This window comes from Musa acuminata, chromosome BXJ2-1 (assembly GCF_036884655.1).
Source record: "Musa acuminata AAA Group cultivar baxijiao chromosome BXJ2-1, Cavendish_Baxijiao_AAA, whole genome shotgun sequence".
Lineage (NCBI taxonomy): Eukaryota > Viridiplantae > Streptophyta > Magnoliopsida > Zingiberales > Musaceae > Musa > Musa acuminata.
Window position 1 is genome coordinate 26,900,875 of NC_088338.1, and position 20,531 is coordinate 26,921,405.

The 20,531-nt window shown below is 41.8% G+C and overlaps 2 non-coding genes and 1 pseudogene across 2 annotated transcripts; all 3 read left to right on the forward strand.

Moving 5' to 3' along the window:
- Positions 1-19,472: 19,472 nt before the first annotated feature.
- LOC135599738 (5S ribosomal RNA) lies at positions 19,473-19,591 on the forward strand. Its single transcript, XR_010482081.1, has one exon. It is a non-coding gene; the product is annotated as a 5S ribosomal RNA (ribosomal RNA).
- Positions 19,592-19,941: 350 nt separating this feature from the next.
- Positions 19,942-20,060, forward strand: LOC135602273 (5S ribosomal RNA; annotated as a pseudogene).
- Positions 20,061-20,410: 350 nt separating this feature from the next.
- LOC135599669 (5S ribosomal RNA) lies at positions 20,411-20,529 on the forward strand. Its single transcript, XR_010482015.1, has one exon. It is a non-coding gene; the product is annotated as a 5S ribosomal RNA (ribosomal RNA).
- The last annotated feature ends 2 nt before the right edge of the window (positions 20,530-20,531 follow it).

Consider the following 20,531-nt stretch of genomic DNA (forward strand, 5'->3'; position numbering starts at 1 on the left):
CAAAGATTAAATCCTGAGGGATGGTCATAATTCAAAGTACACCATGCATCCTGGTAGCACTAAGATGTATAGAGATCTCCAAAGTCATTATTGGTGGGAAGGCATGAAGAAGGAGATTGCAATATATGTTTCAAAGTGTTTGACTTGTCAGCAAATCAAAGCAGAACACCAAAGACCTGGAGGTTTGTTGCAACCTTTAGATATTCCTGAATGGAAATGGGAATGTATTACCATGGACTTTATTTCAGGACTACCCCGAACTTCTAGAAAGCATGATGCTATTTGGGTTATCATTGATAGGTTAACGAAATCTGCACATTTTCTACCGATCAATATGACTTATTCTCTTGATAGGCTTGCAGATTTATATATAAATGAAATAGTAAGACTTCATGGTGTTCCAAAGGAGATAATCTCTAACAGAGACTCCAGATTTCTATCTAGATTTTGGAGAAGGTTACAGGAATCTATTGGCACTAAAGTCAAGTTTAGCACTGCTTATCACCCTCAAACTGATGGTCAATCAGAAAGAACCATTCAAACACTTGAGGATTTGCTTCGAGCCTATGTTATGGATTGGAAAGGTGAATGGGATAAAGATATCTCTCTTATTGAGTTCACTTACAATAATAGTTATCATTCAAGTATTCAGATGGCTCCTTATGAAGCTTTATATGGGCGAAAGTGCAGGACGCCTATATGTTGGGAAGAAATTGGCGACAGAAAGTTATTAGCACCAGAAAAAGTACAAGAGACTACTGAGAAAATTCAACTTATAAGAAAAAAGTTAAAGACTGCTCAGAGTCGTCAAAAGAGTTATGCTGATAACAGAAGGCGAAATATTGAGTTTCAAATCGGGGATTTTGTATTCCTGAAGGTCTCCCCGTCTAAAGGCATTGTAAGATTTGGGAAGAAAGGAAAGTTAAGCCCAAGATTTATTGGACCTTTTGAGATTCTTGAGAAGGTTGGTTCTGTCGCTTACAGGATTGCCTTGCCACCATCATTGTGCCATATCCATGATATATTTCATGTTTCAATGATCAGAAAGTATATACATGATCCCTCTCATATCATTAAGTATGAGCCGATGGTGATTGATAAAGACTTATCTTATGTGTGTTAGGATCGAGAGCACTAAGAGGGGGGGGTGAATTAGTGCAGCGGATATTTTTCAGCGATTAAAAAGCGAAGGCTGCGTTCGTTCGACAAAGACTATTTTGATGCAAAAACCGATTCTAAGATTACTTATGATTAAGTGCAGTTTACGTTTAAGCGCAGTTAGCGTCTAAACGCAGTTAGCGTCTAAATGCAGATTGCGTCTAAACTCAGATTGCGTCTAAACGCAGTTTGCGTCTTAGCGCAGATTGCGTCTAAGCGCAGATTGCGTCTAAACGCAGATTGCTTCTAAACGCAGATTGCGTCTAAGCACAGATTGAGCAGAAGTATAAAGACAATGTGCTGTTGTTGTATAGCTCAAAAGGTAATCTGCAAAAAACAGATTTACGTCTAAACGCAGATTTGCGTCTAAACGCAGATTTACGTCTAAACGCAGATTTACGTCTTACACGCAGATTTACGTCTTAGACGCAGATTTACGTCTGAACTTTGAAACTCGTTTGTATATTCGCAGAGGGCAGTATGCAGTTGAAATCAAGACGTAAACGTAAACTGAAATCTGACGATTGTGCGAGGAAAGCCGATTTACGTCTAAATGCAGTTTTACGTCTAAATGTTGAAACTCGTTCGTAAAATTGCAGAAGACAGTTTGCAGTTATAAATAGAATCAAACTGTAAGTGTAAACTGCAAAGAAACTCGTTTGCAAAAGCACAGAGGACAGTTCTGCAGAATCAAAACGTAAACGTAAACTGTAATGTACTAAAACACAACTTTACGTCTGAATGCAGATTTGGAAGAACAGCACTTAGAACTTGTTCGTGAAAGCGCAGAGAGCAGTAGTAGTGGAGGAGGTTTGCAGTAAAGATAAAGTTTTTTTTTTTTTTTTTTTGGTAAGTAAAAGTAAATTGATTATGTGTAAAGATTCTACAAATAGCTTTATCTATACAAGTCATAGACAAAGCCAATTAACTCATAGAGTGCGAATGCGATAGTTATGACTACACATGCTGTAGACTGTAACTACCTGTGGGTACATTATTTGACATCATTCCCAAGATCTTTAGCTAATAGCAAAATTAAATTTGATAAAAATATCTTTTTCTCTTCGGGTGAAATGCTCGATTTTGAGATCATGCTCCATACAGGATCTTGAGTCTCTAATAATCTCTTTCAAGAGCTGAGCATTGTTTGTGTGTTGACTTTCAAAGATTCTATTACATCTCTCCTTCCATATCCACCAAATAGCGCATCTGAAAGTAACCTTTGCCAGTTGTGTAAGTGGCCCTTTTCTTGAGAAACATTGCATAAGGTCGCCTAGTTCTTGGTGCAAGTTTGGTTGCGGCAGTCTATTGAGTTCAAATCGCTGGAGAATCTCCTTCCATATCCATTTTGTATAATTACAAGCAAAATAAAGGTGGTCAACAGTTTCTTCTTGTTGCAAACAAAGGGAGCATCGGTTAACATGATAGATACCTCTTCTTTTCATATTGTCTATTGTAGGTAGTTTATTGAGAAGGGCCTGCCATGTACATAAGGAGTGTCTTTGTGATCCCGGTCGATCCCATGTCCAACTGCTTGGGACCCACTTGTTATTTCTTTGTCTAATTTGATTCCATACGGATGTGGCACTAAATTTGCCATTGTCATGAGGCCAAATAAGTATATCTGAAGAGTTGTTCCTGATTGGAATAGCTATGATAGTCGGCCAAAGTGATAACATTTCGGGAGAAATAGGATTAGGGAGACACCAGGTACCGTTAGTAATGAACTCGGAAACCTTCCAATCTTTGGGAGCCCCAAGATCTTTTCGTATTCTGTCGCCATATAATTGAAATATACTCTTCCCATTCACCCAAGGATCGTACCACATATTAGTACTAGTTCCAGAAGAGATTGCATAAGAAATGTGTTTGATTAGCCAATTCCTTGCCAGTAAAGATAAAGTGCTCAAAGATAAACGCAAACCAGAGATTTAGAGTGGTTCGGTCAGTCCTGACCTACTCCACTTTTGGCTTCCTCCACCGACGAGGTTGCCGACGTCAACTAGGGGCCTTCCTTCAATGGGTGAAGGCCAAACTGCCCTTTTACAGTTTCTCTCCTTTTGACAGGCTCAGGAGACAACCTTTACAGACCTTTCTCTCCTCACTTTACAACTGAAAACTTGAAGAACAGAAGGAGGAGACTTAAAGGCTTTACAATCACTTTTGAGCTCTTTAGAATCACAGAAAAGATCAAGATTTCGGTGTAGGTCTGTATCTTTTCAGTGTTGAATGGATGGGGAATTTATAGGCCCCAACCCAATTCAAATTTGGAGCTCAAAACGATCAAATCCCGGAATTCCGGGATCAGGCGGTTGCACCTCTTGACTGGAGAGGTTGCACCGCCTGGCAGAGCTCGAAGACCGAGCTCAGGCGGTGCCACCTCTCTGCCAGGGAGGTTGCACCGCCCAGTCTTGCTCGAAGACTGAGCTCAGGCGGTGCCACCTCTCTGCTAGGGAGGTTGCACCGCCCAGTCTAGCTCGAAGACTGAGCTCAGGCGGTGCCACCTCTCTGCCAGGGAGGTTGCACCGCCCAGTCTAGCTCGAAGACTGAGCTCAGGCGGTGCCACCTCCCGGCTGGGGAGGTTGCACCGCCCAGTCTCGCTGGGAGGCTTAGCCCAGGCGGTGCCACCTCTTGGCCTGGGCGGTTGCACCTCCTGGTGCAATCAGGGTCCGAATGGTTCATTCCATTCGACCCAATTTCAATCTTTCAGGGGCCCAATTGCCCCAAGATTAAGCCAATGGGATCACCTCCCATTTTCCAACTTAATCATCGTGCTAACTACGATTAAATCTAAGACAACTTCTGCAGCTTTGCTTCGGTGCGTCAATCGCTCCTTCCGGCGAGTTTCCGGCGAACTTCCATCGATCATCCGATGAACCCTCGGTGATGCTCCTGCGGACTTCCGGCAAACTCCTGGACTTTGCGACGATCCACTTGGCAAGTTCCGACGAGCTTCGCTTGGCAAGCTTCTGGACTTCTCGGATCTGTTCTCGCAGAACCTCCGACGACCGTCCGAACTTCCGTCAAACTCTCGAACTCCCAACGTGATCATGAACTTGACTCCGGCGCAACTCCTGCTGCTTGTCTATCTTTCATCGTAGTTAATCCTGCACACTTATCTCAACACATAGATTAGACAACAAATGACAATTGACTTCATCATCAAAATCCGAGATTCAACAATGTGGAAGAGCCCACTCAGATTGTTGATAAAAAAGAAAAGATCTTGAGGAATCGGGTTATCCCTCTAGTTAAAGTGATCTGGAGATATCATTCTGGAGAGGAAACAACTTGGGAGCTTGAGGAAGAAATGATGAAAGCTTATCCCCATCTTTTCGTCGAATGAGGTATGATAAATTTAGAGGACTAAATTTTTCTTTAAGGAGGGGAGAGTGTAACATCCCCCATTTTTAAAAATTTAGTAAAAGGTTTGTTTATAAAAATAAGGATTATTTAATAATTATTTTTTTATTCAATGATATTATATTAAAAGTTTATGGCTAGGGACCTAAGAGTAAATATTAGAAGTTTGATATAATTTAGGAAAGATTCAGATTTAAGTTAAAAAAAAAAAAAAAAACAAAACAAAACAAAAAATATAATGGACATGTGTCACTAGCTAACCTATGGTTGGTGCCACTTATCTTTTCTCTAAAGATGACACCTAGCCCCTTTCATGCATGCATTACACCTTGCAACTTTTGCATTAGCCAAAACCTAAATAATTAGATGAAAGGTTAAAGAAAACAAACCTGAACAGTTGCAGCCAACGTGAGTTTGAGAGAAGAAGAAGAAGAAGAAGAAGAAGAAGAAGAGCTTGAGGTTTTTCCTCAATTTTCTCACATTTGGGATTCAAATAATTTTAAGGCAAGTGTTCTAACCCAATCCCACAGTAACCTTAATCTCTGTTCCCATTTTTATTCTGCAAAATTTGAAAGATTTCAACTGAGAACCATACCTTCTTTCGTTTTGATATAAAGCTATGAATCTGTAATTTTTCGGTAATCTGACCTCTATGCAATGTTTCGATCATAACATTTTGTAATAAACTCTGATTTAGACAAAACCTGTTCCATTTGAAAGTAGACAAGAAAATCTTTATTTTGATATAAAGATCGAATGATTTGGAGTTTAAATGCCTACTAAGACTTCTTTCAAAATTAACCCTATAGATTCTGCAAAACAGGGACTGAAATTTCTGACCTCTTGTTGCTTAACTACTTATAACTTTCTGATGTGAACTCAGATTCATACAAAGTATGATTTATTCGAAGATAGACTCAAAATGCTTTCTGCATATACCTGATTTGAAATTTTTGGATTAGAATTGCTAACTGAAACATCTGCTTTCATCGACCCTATGGATTCAGTAAAACAGAGCTAATATTTTCAGACCTTTCGCTACGAAATTATCTGTAACTCCCTGTTGTTAATTCCAAATCTTGTAAAAATTGATTTTCCTAAAACTAGATTGACAAAGCTTTCTAATGACACCTATTTTGTATAAATTGGAGCATAATTGGTTATCCAAATAGTTCAAACAATGTTCCTATCAAATTCTGCCAGAATCGAGCTTTGGTCGATTTCGGCTATCCTTGTTACTTCCTTTTGGAAATCGATTTTGGCAAAAACTCTTACTTCAGTTAAGCTTTACATTATTACCTTAAATTCCTGTATACTTTTGTCCTTTATTTATTTGTATATCCGCAGCTATCATCTAAAGATCGTGTTTGCATCGTAATGATTCGGCACATGCATCCCATTGTTCCACATTTTGCTTTCGATATGTGCCTCTTCCAATTTCATTTCTTTGGACATTGAATTTATGATATAGTCATGGTTTAGTTAAGTTGCTTTTAGATTTTAAGAATCATCTAGTGACATGATGTATGATTATAGACTGCACAGGTTTTGTGAATTGTGGATTGTAGAGGTGAATGACTTGAATGTTTTTTTTTCTTGGTGACCTCAAATCTGTGATTAGATCCTGAATTGTCTGTTGAATTAAATATTATCAATCTTGAATTAGGTTCACACCTCCTAAATGAGAATCAAATTCGGGGGGGGGGGGCATGACAAACGTAGCTGCCACAGTCGCCGCCGCTGCCGCTGCCACAATCACAGCCCCTTCCACCACACTAACTTCCTTCCTCCCTTCTCTCGCAGACATAACTGCTGCATACGCAGTCGCTGCCGCTGCGGCCGCAATCCCGTCCGCAGCCCCTTTTTCCCCCTTTTCTCTCTTTTGTTTCCCAACTGCAACTGCCGCAGTCGCAGTCGCAACCATGGCCGCAGCCACCACAGCCGCAGCCTCTTTCTTTCTCCCCTGCTCTATTTCCTCTCCTTCTCTTCCAGCTGCAGCTGCCACTGCCACAGCTGCCTCTCCTTCTCCTCTTCCTCTCTTCTTCCCTTTTCCTTTCTCTTCTTCTTCCTTTCCTTCTCTTCTTTCCCAGCTGCACTGCTGCAGTCGCAGCCTCAGCCACGGCCACAGCCTTTCTTCCTCCCCTGCTCATCTTCCTCTCCTTCTTCTCTTCCAACTGCAGCTGCCATCGCCGCGGCCGCAGCCCCTTCTTTCCCTTCTCTTCTTCCTCTCCTTCCCTTCTTCCTTTCTCTTCCTCTTTCCCTGCCATAGCTGCAGCTGCCACAGCCGCAGCCGCAGCTACTTCTTTCCCTTCTCCTCTTCCTTCTCCTTCCTTTCTTCTTCTTCTCCTTCCTCCCCTTCTTCTTCCCGGCGTCACACACACCCTCTCCTCTGTTTCCTCTGCAGGGAACAGAGGTATCACAACCTCTTCTCCTGCTTCCCCTTCTTCTTCTCTTCCTCTTCTTCTTCTTCTGCTCTTCTCCTACCCGACACCCCACACGTCTCCTCTGTTTCCACCTGCAGGAAACAGAGGTGCTGAAGCCCTAGCTGCTGCCACCTCTCGCTCCTCTCCGTCTTCCCTCTCTTTTCCCTCTTCTTCTCCTTCTCTTCTTCTCCTCTTCCCTTTTCCTCCCCAAGGCCACACATCTCCTCGCTGCAGCCTTGCCGCAGCTATCCTCCTCTCTTCTTCTTCTTCTTCTTCTTCTTCTTCTTCTTCCCTTTTCATCCTCAACGCCCCACACATCCTCTCCTCTGTTTCCACCTGCGGGAAACAGAGGTGCTGCAGCCCTAGCTGCTGCCACCTCTCGCTCCACTCCGTCTTCCCTCTCTTTTCCCTCTTCTTCTCCTTCTCTTCTTCTCCTCTTCCCTTTTCCTCCCCAAGGCCACACACCTCCTCGCTGCAGCCTTGCCGCAGCTATCCTCCTCTCTTCTTCTTCTTCTTCTTCTTCTTCTTCTTCCCTTTTCATCCTCAATGCCCCACACATCCTCTCCTTTGTTTCCACCTGCGGGAAACAGAGGTGCTGCAGCCCTAGCTGCTGCAGCTACCTCTCTTTCTCCTCTCCATCTTCCCTCTCTTCTACTTCTTCTTTTCTTCTCTTCTCCATCTTCTTCCTCTCTTCTTTTCCCTCTTCTTCTCTTCTCCCTCTACTTCTCTTCTTCTTCTCCCCACGCCCCACCGCTTCTCTCTGTTTCTCGAAGAAACAGAGAGAGCGTGGGAGGCGGTGGGATAAAACCGAAGTTTTCGGTTTTCTTTATTTTCTTCTTTTTACAACTTAACAGTTTAGTCCTTGAAATTTCCATATTTACATATAGGTCCTCCGATTTATAAATAAATCTTTATTAATAAGTCTCTCCCCTCCTTAAAAGAAAATTTAGTCCTCTAAATTGATCATAGCTCAATCGATGAAAAGATGAGGATTATGATATCTTTATTTCCTCCTCCTGCTCTTAAATAGTTTCATCAATACAATACAATTACATAGTTATCCACGAGTGACCGAAATATTCTCCTCCTTGATCCTCAATAGACGGTAACCCGACCTTCAATCAATTTCTAAAAATACTTGCGCACCCTACAGTTAATCAAGCAAGTCGTTACTTCAGGAAATACTCATTTTTTATGGTCACCTGATTCAATTGTCTATAATCATTACAAAGCCTCAATGTTCCATACATCTTTTTAACTAACACCGGAGCACCTCATGATGAAATATTAAGCCAAATAAAATCCTCATTTAATAATCCTTGTAGTTGCTTTTCCAATTCCACTTACTCAAATGATATCTTTCTGTAGAGAGGCTTAGATATTGGGATTGTCCCAAGGACCAAATCAAAAGCAAAATCACATTTGGAGGTAATCCAAACAAGTCATCCTCGGATACATTAGGCAAGGAGATAAATAATGTCCAATATTCTCAAAATAAAAGATCGGCTGATCAAATATGCAAAAAGTGATCATTTGTTATATACCAATCCATACTGGTATGATAAGAAGATAGTCAATCCATACCAAGTATAATATCATAACTCCAAATCTCTAGGAGAAATAAATAAGCAAAAGTTCAAGTTCAACAAAAATCAGACAAGAGGACCAGATTCAAGTTCGTTATCAAAGAATCTCCAATGATTGTACTTACATATATCACATAATACAGTGGTCTAGGTTGAATACCCAAGTGATAAGCAAAATATTACGAATCAAATCGTAGATTGGACCCATGGTCGAACAAATATTTGCATTCTTTCATAAGCATGCATAATACCTTCGATCACTAATTCAGAAGTTTTAGAATCATATTCAGTGATAGCATACATTCTGACATGGGCTGATGATTTATGAGGCAGTGACTCTTTCTTCTTGTTCAAGGGGCAGTCTTTTATTGTATGATCCACCCTTCCACAAACAAAATAAACTCCAGTCATTTGAAAACACAAACTTGTTTCATAATTTAACTTACAATTCACACGTGATTGAGTCTTTTGTGGTTACTTCCTTTTTCAAATCCAAATGTCTTGACCTTCCTGTTATTACTTACTGATTCATTTCCAATCATATTTTTATTGGTAACTTGTCTTTATCATCTTGCCACTGATCTCCAAAAATTCTTTTCATTGTTGCCAATAATAATCAGCCTCTACTTTCAATATAAGGTAGCAAAAGAAATCTTTTGATCATTAGAACAATTTTGTATATCAAACATCTTCTCCATTTGCATCATCCATTTTTCTACCACCAATGAAATTAGGTTTATCATGCTTCTGCTGCGCCACTCTGATTCAATATCCCAAATCAATCCTTTCATTCCTCTTAATTAATCAGAAACAAATGAAATAGGAGGACCAAATGTCCTCGTCATCCAAGATTCCTAAAATGCATCAAAGAAAATTTCCACCGATCACTATAGTTCACTAGAACTCAATATATTTTGCACGTCAACATATCAAATATTTCAGTAATCCTCAAACCATGCTCTGATACCACCTCTGTCACGCCCCTCAAAATATCCATGATTTTTTTTTATTTCTATTTTCAACACAGACCAATCCATCCAGGATCCAAACTAACGTTTGAGGATACTAAAAAACATTCTATTCATATTCACATCTATAAAACCTGTGCAGTTTATAACCATATATCACATCACTCGATAATTCACATTTATGGCAACCCAAGCCAACTTGACAAACATGAACAACATTTATAAATCCACAAGCTATATAAATTATACAATCAGAACTCCAACTATTCACCACAAGTTCATAACATCATGAATTTGACTTAACATTCAGAAATTCCAACTAAGAGAGATCTCCTAACACTTGACACAGTATATCCATTTCGGTTCATCGACAACATTTCATTACATACAAGACATACTTATACAACAATATCGTAACAACCGACAAGACTCGCCCATAATTCTGAATAGCTATCCACTGCCTCAGCCCAAATCAAACATCTCGAAGAGTGACAAGCTGACCTGAAAGATTTATATAACAACGGAGTGAGCCAAAAACGGCTCAGCAAGTGACAAAACATATTCAGAACAAATGAACGGTTTCAAACGAGTAAGGTATCATAATGTAAGGCAGAATACAAGAATTCTCAAGGATACCATTTCATTAGATACAAAATCATATGTATCATGTCATTCAAAACATATTTGATTCATAACAAATGGAGCATAGAGTAATTGGAGCATATCAATGGCAGATAGGACATTTCAGAACATATCAGTTCATAGCAAATGGAGCACAGAGTAATTGGAGCATATCAATGGCAGATAGGACATTTCAGAACATATCAGTTCATAGCAAATGGAGCATAGAGTAATTGGAGCATATCAATGGCAGATAGAACATTTCAGAACATATCAGTTCATAGCAAATGGAGCACAGAGTAATGGGAGCATATCAATGGCAGATAGGACATTTCAGAACATATCAGTTCATAGCAAATGGAGCACAGAGAAATTAGAGCATATCAATGGCGTATGAAATGTTCCGGAGCATATCAACGATATATGGAACATTTCGAAACATATCAACAGTGGATGAAACATTTCAGAGCATATCAATAACAAATACAGTACAGAAGCTCAAACGTCGTCTTTGACGTTGCAAACATATCAATCTTATCCAAAGCATGTACAGAAACACATAACCAAAGCTCTGGATATCATATCAAACATACAGAAGGTGTAGTGGGATCTCAGTCAGAATGTGATTCATCCATTTCTGAATGACCACCTGACAAAAGTCTCCCACGTCTGGGAGCTCCATCCACCCACGTCTAGGTGAAGTCAGAGGGTGCCGGCAGAGCATCGCAGGCTCTAAGCACATACCCTTTACCATTTCTGGCAAAGGTCCAGAATATCCCACATAGCGGGACCCCAAATAGCGGGCAATAAGCGCATACCCTTTACCATTTCTGGCAAAGGTCCAGACAATCCCATACACCAGAGTACAAAAGGGCAGTTTCAACAATAAGTAGCATATATCGGAAGCACACGCGGAACAACAAAGCGTACATGTGCCTTTACGAGTCAATCCGAAGTAAGCAATAATCTTTCACAAGTATATTCAGATTTGAAAGGAATTGAAAGCAAGGGCACATATGGAATCCAAGCAATCACATATAACTCAATTCAATAAGAAGATTTGATGAATTCAATGTCCAAAGGAATGAAACTGGAATAGGCACATATCGAAAGCAAATGCGGAACAATAGGATATACATGTGCCTATATGAGTCAATACGATATAGCATAAACGTTACACAACAGTTTTCAAGAATGCAATAATTTTAAGGATAAGAGCATACAAGAATTCAAAGCAGTAATATAAAGCTCAATTGAATAAGAAAGCTAAAGGATATCAATTTCCAAAGGAATGAAACTAGAATATGAGAAATCGACCAAAGCTCGATTTCTGGCAGAATACAGAAGGCACATTGAACAAATGATTCAAACTATCAATCGTGCTCCAATTTACTCAAAAGTAATCATTGGATAATACTTTCAGATAAGACAGGCTTCATATGAATTGAACTGTCCAACCGAGAGAGTTACAAATAATTTGGTAAGCAAGTATCGTAGAACAAAATCTCTGTTGGCAGAATTCATAATGTTAGATTTAACAGATAACTGGGCAGGTGTTTGGATTCCAAATCTTTCAATCCATATATCAAACAAAGGTCTACGAGTTTAGTTTCCAATGAAATCAGTTTTGAACAAATTAGAGTTTCCACAAAGACTTATAAGCAGCTCGGTATCAAAAGGTCAGAATCTCAGAAGTTGCACAGATTCGAATCGTTACGTCTAAACAGGAGATATATCAAATGAAAGGCTAGAACAATTCAAAGTTCCTCATATTCAAAGCAAATGTGGAGATAAAATTGGCAGTGAGAAAAGATCAGGATACTTGCAATAAGACATATCAGAGCAATTATAGGAGAAACGATCAGGGAACTTGCAATAGAAAGGATCGAAACAAGCGGGAAACTTGCCTTTCAAAGATTTCGATCCGAAGATCCAAAGAAGGTGCCAGCCCAAATCCTTCTACTTTTCCTCCGTGTCCTCTCTCTGTTTCGTTTTGTGCTCCTGTTTTCTTCCTTTCTTCACAACTACACCACGTGTCGAACATCGAGGCACATTCGCCTGCTCTCTCTTACTCTCATTCCTTCTTTTTCTTTCCCAAACGCAGCTGCCACAGTCGCCGCCGCTGCCGCTGCCACAATCGCAGCCCCTTCCACCGCACTAACTTGCTTCCTCCTTTCTCTCGCAGACATAACTGCTGCATACGCAGTCACTGCCGCTGCGGCCGCAATCCCATCCGCAGCCCCTTTTTCCCCCTTTTCTCTCTTTTGTTTCCCAACTGCAACTGCCGCAGTCGCAGTCGCAACCATGGCCGCAGCCACCACAGCCGCAGCCTCTTTCTTTCTCCCCTGCTCTATTTCCTCTCCTTCTCTTCCAGCTGCAGCTGCCACTGCCACAGCTGCCTCTCCTTCTCCTCTTCCTCTCTTCTTCCCTTTTCCTTTCTCTTCTTCTTCCTTTCCTTCTCTTCTTTCCCAGCTGCACTGCTGCAGTCGCAGCCTCAGCCACGGCCACAGCCTCTTCTTCCTCCCCTGCTCATCTTCCTCTCCTTCTTCTCTTCCAACTGCAGCTGCCATCGCCGCAGCCGCAGCCCCTTCTTTCCTTTCTCTTCTTCCTCTCCTTCCCTTCTTCCTTTCTCTTCCTCTTTCCCTGCCATAGCTGCAGCTGCCACAGCCGCAGCCGCAGCTACTTCTTTCCCTTCTCCTCTTCCTTCTCCTTCCTTTCTTCTTCTTCTCTTCTTCTCCTTCCTCCCCTTCTTCCCGGCGTCACACACACCCTCTCCTCTGTTTCCTCTGCAGGGAACAGAGGTATCACAACCTCTTCTCCTGCTTCCCCTTCTTCTTCTCTTCCTCTTCTTCTTCTTCTGCTCTTCTCCTACCCGACACCCCACACGTCTCCTCTGTTTCCACCTGCAGGAAACAGAGGTGCTGCAGCCCTAGCTGCTGCCACCTCTCGCTCCTCTCCGTCTTCCCTCTCTTTTCCCTCTTCTTCTCCTCTTCCCTTTTCCTCCCCAAGGCCACACACCTCCTCGCTGTAGCCTTGCCGCAGCTATCCTCCTCTCTTCTTCTTCTTCTTCTTCTTCTTCTTCTTCTTCTTCTTCCCTTTTCATCCTCAACACCCCACACATCCTCTCCTCTGTTTCCACCAGCGGGAAACAGAGGTGCTGCAGCCCTAGCTGCTGCAGCTGCCTCTCTTTCTCCTCTCCATCTTCCCTCTCTTCTACTTCTTCTTTTCTTCTCTTCTCCCTCTTCTTCCTCTCTTCTTTTCCCTCTTCTTCTCTTCTTCTTCTCCCCACTCCCCACCGCTTCTCTCTGTTTCTTCGAGAAACAGAGAGAGCGTGGAGAGAGCGTGGGAGGCGGTGGGATAAAACCGAAGTTTTCGGTTTTCTTTATTTTCTTCTTTTTACAACTTAACAGTTAAGTCCTTAAAATTTCCATATTTACATATAGGTCCTCCGATTTTATAAATAAATCTTTATTAATAATCTTCAAAAGTGAGGGATATTACACTCTCCCTTCCTTAAAAGAAAATTTAGTCCTCTAAATTGATCATAGCTCAATCGATGAAAAGATGAGGATTATGATATCTTTATTTCCTCCTCCTGCTCTTAAATAGTTTTATCAATACAATACAATTACATAATTATCCACGAGTGACCGAAATATTCTCCTCCTTGATCCTCAATAGACAGTAACCCGACCTTCAATCAATTTCTAAAAGTACTTGCGCACCCTGAAGTTAATCAAGCAAGTCGTTACTTCAGGAAATACTCATTTTTGATTGTCACCTGATTCAATTGTCTATAATCATTATAAAGCCTCAATGTTCCATACATCTTTTTAACTAACACCGGAGCACCCCATGATGAAATATTAAGCCAAATAAAATCCTTATTTAATAATCCTTGTAGTTGCTTTTCCAATTCCACTTACTCAAATGATATCTTTCTGTAGAGAGGCTTAGATATTGGGATTGTCCCAAGGACCAAATCAAAAGCAAGATCACATTTGGAGGTAATCCAAACAAGTCATCCTGGGATACATTAGGCAAGGAGATAAATAATATCCAATATTCTCAAAATAAAAGATTGGCTGATCAAATATGCAAAAAGTGATCATTGGTTATATACCAATCCATACTGGTATGATAGGAAGATAGCCAATCCATACCAAGTGTAATATCAAAACTCCAAATCTCTAGGAGAACTAAATCAGCAAAAGTTCAAGTTCTCCAACAAAAATCAGACAAGAGGACCAGATTCAAGTTCGTTATCAAAGAATCTCCAATGATTGTACTTACATATATCACATAATACAGTGGTCTAGGTTGAATACCCAAGTGATAAGCAAAATATTACGAATCAAATCGTAGATTGGACCCATGGTCGAACAAATATTTGCATTCTTTCATAAACATGCATAATATCTTCGGTCACGAATTTCAGAAGTTTCAGAATCATATTCAGTGATAGCATACACTCTGACATGGGCTGATGATTTATGAGGCAGTGACACTTTCTTCTTATTCAAAGGGCAGTCTTTTATTTCATGATCCAACTTTCTACAAGCAAAATAGACTCTAGTCATCCGGAAACACAAACTTGTTTCATAATTTAACCTGCAATTCACACATGATTAAGTCTTTTATGGTGACTTCCCATTTCAAATCCAAATGCCTTGACCCTCTTGTTATTACTTTCTAATTCATTTCCAATCATATTTTTATTGGTAACTTGTCCTTATCATCTTGCCACTGATCTCCAAAAATTCTTTTCATTTTCCCATTAATGATCAGCCTCTACATCCAATATAAGGTGGCAAAAGAAATCGTTTGATCATCAGAACAATTTTGTACATCGAATATCTTCTCTATTCGCATCATCCATTTTTCTACCACCAATGAAATTAGGTGCACCATGCTTCCGCTGCGCCACTCTGATTCAATATCCCCGATTTCCCCTTTCATCACACTTAATTAATTAGAAACAAATGAAATAGGAGGACCAAATGTCCTCATCATCCCAGATTCCTAAAATGCATCAAAAAAATTTCCACCAATCACTATAGTTCACTAGACCTCAATATATTTTGCACGTCAACAAATCAAATATTTCAGTAATCCTCAAACCATGCTCTGATACCACCTCTGTCACGCCCCTCAAAATATTATCCATGATATTAAAACAATTTTCATCACAGACCAATCCATCCAGGATCCAAACTAACGTTTGAGGACACTGAAAAACATTCTATTCAAATTCACATCTATAGAACCTGTGCATTTTAAAATCATATATCACATCACTCGATAATTCACATTTATGGCAACCCAAGCCAACTTGACAAACATGAACAACATTTATAAATCCACAAGCTAAATAAATTATACAATCAGAACTCCAACTATTCACCACAAGTTCATATCGTCATAAATTAGACTTAACATTCCGAAATTCCAAATAAGAGAGATCTTCTAACACTTTTACACAGTATATCCATTTCGATTCATCGACAACATTTCATTACATACAAAACATACTTATACAACAATATCATAATAACCACCCAGACTTGCCCATAATTCTGAATAGCTATCCACTGCCTCAGCCCAAATCAAACATCTCGAAGAGTGACAAGCTGACCTGAAAGATTTATATAACAATGGAGTGAGCCAAAAACGGCTCAGCAAGTGACAAAGCATATTCAGAACAAAAGGAACGGTTTCAAACGAGTAAGGTATCATAATGCAAGGTAGAATACAAGAATTCTCAAGGATACCATCTCAATAGATACCAAATCATACGCATCATGTCATTCAAAACATATTTGATCCATAACGAATGGAGCATAGAGTAATTGGAACATATCAATGGCAGATAGGGCATTTCAGAACATATCAGTTCGTAGCAAATGGAGCACAGAGTAATTGGAACATATCAATGGCAGATAGGACATTTCAGAACATATCAGTTCATAGCAAATGGAGCATAAAGTAATGGGAGCATATCAATGGCAGATAGGACATTTCAGAACAAATCAGTTCATAGCAAATGGAGCACAAAGTAATTGGAGCATATCGATGGCGTATGAAATGTTCCGGAGCAAATCAACGACATATGGAACATTTCGAAACATATCAACAGTGGATGAAACATCTCAGAGCATATCAATAACAAATACCATACAGAAGCTCAAACGTCGTCTTTGACGTTGCAAACATATCAATCTTATCCAAAGCATGTACAGAAACACATAACTAAAGCTCTGGATATCATATCAAACATACAGAGGGTGTAGTGGGATCTCAGTCAGAATGTGATTCATCCATTTCTAAATGACCACCTGACAAAAGTCTCTCACGTTTGGGAGCTCCATCCACCCACGTCTAGGTGAAGTCAAAGGGGGCCGGCAGAGCATCGCAGGCTCTAAGCAATATCCCACAAAGCGGGACCCCACAAAGCGGGCAAATAAGCGCATACCAGAATATCCCACATAGCGGGACCCCACAAAGCGGGCAAATCAGCGCATACCCTTTACCATTTCTGGCAAAGGTCCAGACAATCCCACACACCAGAGTACAAAAGGGCAGTTTCAACAATAAGTAGCATATATCGGAAGCACACGCGGAACAACAAAGCGTACATGTGCCTTTACGAGTCAATCCGAAGTAAGCAATAGTCTTTCACAAGTATACTCAGATTTGAAAGGAATTGAAAGCAAGGGCACATATGGAATCCAAGCAATCACATATAACTCAATTCAATAAGAAGATTTGATGAATTCAATGTCCAAAGGAATGAAACTGGAATAGGCACATATCGAAAGCAAATGCGGAACAATAGGATATACATGCGCCTATATGAGTCAATACGATATAGCATAAACGTTACACAACAGTTTTCAAGAATGTAATAATTTTAAGGACAAGAGCATACAAGAATTCAAAGCAGTAATATAAAGCTCAATTGAATAAGAAAGCTAAAGGATATCAATTTCCAAAGGAATGAAACCAGAATATGAGAAATCGACCAAAGCTCGATTTCTGGCAGAATACAGAAGGCACATTGAACAAATGATTCAAACTATCAATCGTGCTCCAATTTACTCAGAAATAATCATTGGATAATACTTTCAGATAAGACAGGCTTCATATGAATTGAAATGTCCAACAGAGAGAGTTACAAATAATTTGGTAAGCAAGTGTCGTAGAACAAAATCTCTGTTGGCAGAATTCATAATGTCATATTCAACAGATAACTGGACAGGTGTTTGGATTCCAAATCTTTCAATCCATATATCAAAGAAAGGTCTACAAGTCTAGTTTCCAATGAAATCACTTTTGAACAAATCAGAGTTTCCAACAAAGACTAATAGGCAGCTCGGCAGCACAGATTCGAATCGTTACGTCTAAACAGGAGATATAACAAATGCAAGGCTAGAACAATTCAAAGTTCCTCATATTCAAAGCAAATGTAGAGATAAAAACGATAGTGAGGAAAAGATCAGGATACTTGCAATAAGACATATCAGAGCAATTATAGGAGAAACGATCAGGGAACTTGCAATAGAAAGGATCGAAACATTTGCAATAGAAAGGATCGAAACAAGCGGGAAACTTGCCTTTCAAAGATTTCGATCCGAAGATCCAAAGAAGGTGCCAGCCCAAATCCTTCTACTTTTCCTCCGTGTCCTCTCTCTATTTCATTTTGTGCTCCCGTTTTCTTCCTTTCTTCGCAACTACACCACGTGTCGAACATCGAGGCACAGTCACCTGCTCTCTCTTACTCTCATTCCTTCTTTTTCTTTCCCAAATGCAGCTACCACAGCCGCTGCCGCTGCCGCTGCCACAATCGCAGCCCCTTCCACCGCACTATCTTCCTTCCTCCCTTCTCTCGCAGACATAACTGCTGCATACGCAGTCGCTACCGCTGCGGCCGCAATCCCGTCCGCAGCCCCTTTTTCCCCCTTTCCTTTCTTTTCTTTCCCAGCTGCAACTGCCGCAGTCGCAGTCGCAACCATGCCGCAGCCACCACAGCCGCACCCTCTTCTTTCTCCCCTACTCTATTTCCTCTCCTTCTCTTCCAGCTGCAGCTGCCACTGCCACTGCTGCCTCTCCTTCTCCTCTTCCTCTCTTCTTCCCTTTTCCTTTCTCTTCTTCTTCCTTTCCTTCTCTTCTTTCCCAGCTGCACTGCTGCAGTCGCAGCCTCAGCCGCGGCCACAGCCTCTTCTTCCTCCCCTGCTCATCTTCCTCTCCTTCTTCTCTTCCAACTGCAGCTGCCATCGCCGCAGCCGCAGCCCCTTCTTTCCCTTCTCTTCTTCCTCTCCTTCCCTTCTTCCTTTCTCTCCTCTTTCCCTGCCATAGCTGCAGCTGCCACAGCCACAGCTGCAGCTACTTCTTTCCCTTCTCCTCTTCCTTCTCCTTCCTTTCTTCTTCTTCTCTTCTTCTCCTTCCTCCCCTTCTTCTTCCCGGCGTCACACACACCCTCTCCTCTGTTTCCTCTGCAGGGAACAGAGGTATCACAACCTCTTCTCCTGCTTCCTCTTCCTCTTCTCTTCCTCTTCTTCTTCTTCTGCTCTTCTCCTACCCGACACCCCACACGTCTCCTCTGTTTCCACCTGCAGGAAACAGAGGTGCTGCAGCCCTAGCTGCTGCCACCTCTCGCTCCTCTCCGTCTTCCCTCTCTTTTACCTCTTCTTCTCCTTCTCTTCTTCTCCTCTTCCCTTTTCCTCCCCAAGGCCACACACCTCCTCGCTGCAGCCTTGCCGCAGCTATCCTCCTCTCTTCTTCTTCTTCTTCTTCTTCTTCTTCTTCTTCTTCTTCTTCTTCTTCTTCTTCTTCTTCCCTTTTCATCCTCAACACCCCACACATCCTCTCCTCTGTTTCCACCAGCGGGAAACAGAGGTGCTGCAGCCCTAGCTGCTGCAGCTGCCTCTCTTTCTCCTCTCCATCTTCCCTCTCTTCTACTTCTTCTTTTCTTCTCTTCTCCCTCTTCTTCCTCTCTTCTTTTCCCTCTTCTTCTCTTCTTCTTCTCCCCACGCCCCACCGCTTCTCTCTGTTTCTCCTTCGCGTGGGAGGCGGTGGGATAAAACCGAAGTTTTCGGTTTTCTTTATTTTCTTCTTTTTACAACTTAACAGTTTAGTCCTTAAAATTTCCATATTTACATATAGGTCCTCCGATTTTATAAATAAATCTTTATTAATAATCTTCAAAAGTGAGGGATATTACACGGAGAGAGCTTGCAATAGGGATTTTGTGAACGGTCGAGAAAGCACCGACGGTTTCGTGACGGGCAAGAGGCTTCGGACGTTGATGCACCGACCTCGACGTGCACATAGGCGAGGGACGAAGCACGCGAAACGGGTGCGATAATGCCAGCACTAAATCACCGGATCCCATCAGAACTCCGAAGTTAAGCGTGCTTGGGCCAGAGTAGTACTAATATGGGTGACCCCCTGGGAAGTCCTCGTGTTGCACTCCTTTTTACGTCCCGAGATACGAAACATCTCCCGTAGAGCTCCGAGACGATTGTTTTGGGGCTCGGAATTTTCCCGGACCGCTATGCAGTCAGTATCGAGGGGCTCGGAGAGAGCTTTCCGGATTGGGGTCGCAATTGCGATTCCGAGATCGTTCTAGAAAGTGCCGATGGTTTCGGCACACGCTTGCCGTGACCGATACGCCGTCGTCGGGCTTGGGCTCGGAGAGAGCTTGTAATAGGGATTTCGTGAACGTTCGAGAAAGCGCCAACGGTTTCGTGACGGGCAAGGGGCTTCGGACGTTGATGCGCCGACTGCGACGTGCACATAGGCGAGGGACGATGCACGCGAAACGGGTGCGATAATGCCAGCACAAAATCACCGGATCCCATCAGAACTCCGAAGTTAAGCGTGGTTGGGCCAGAGTAGAACTAGGATGGGTTACTCCCTGGGAAGTCCTCGTGTTGCACTCCTTTTTGCGTCCCGGGATACGAAACATCTCACTTAGACCACCGAGACAATATTTTTGGGGCTAGGAATTTTCTGTCACCGATACGCATTCAGTATCGAGGGACTTGGAGAGAGCTTTCCGGATTGGGGTCGCAATAGCGATTCCGAGATCGTTCTAGAAAGTGCCGATGGTTTCGGCATGCGCTTGCCGTGACCGATACGCAGTCGTCGGGCTAGGGCTTGGAGAGGGCTTGCAATAGGGATTTTGTGAACGTTCGAGAAAGCGCCGACGGTTTCGTGACGGGCAAGAGGCTCCGGACGTTGATGCGCCGACCGCGACGTGCAAATAGGCAAGGGACGAAGCACGCGAAACGGGTGCGATAATGCCAGCACTAAATCATCGGATCCCATTAGAACTCCGAAGTTAAGCCTGCTTGGGCCAGAGTAGTACTAGGATGGGTGACCCCCTGGGAAGTCCTCGTGTTGCACTCCTT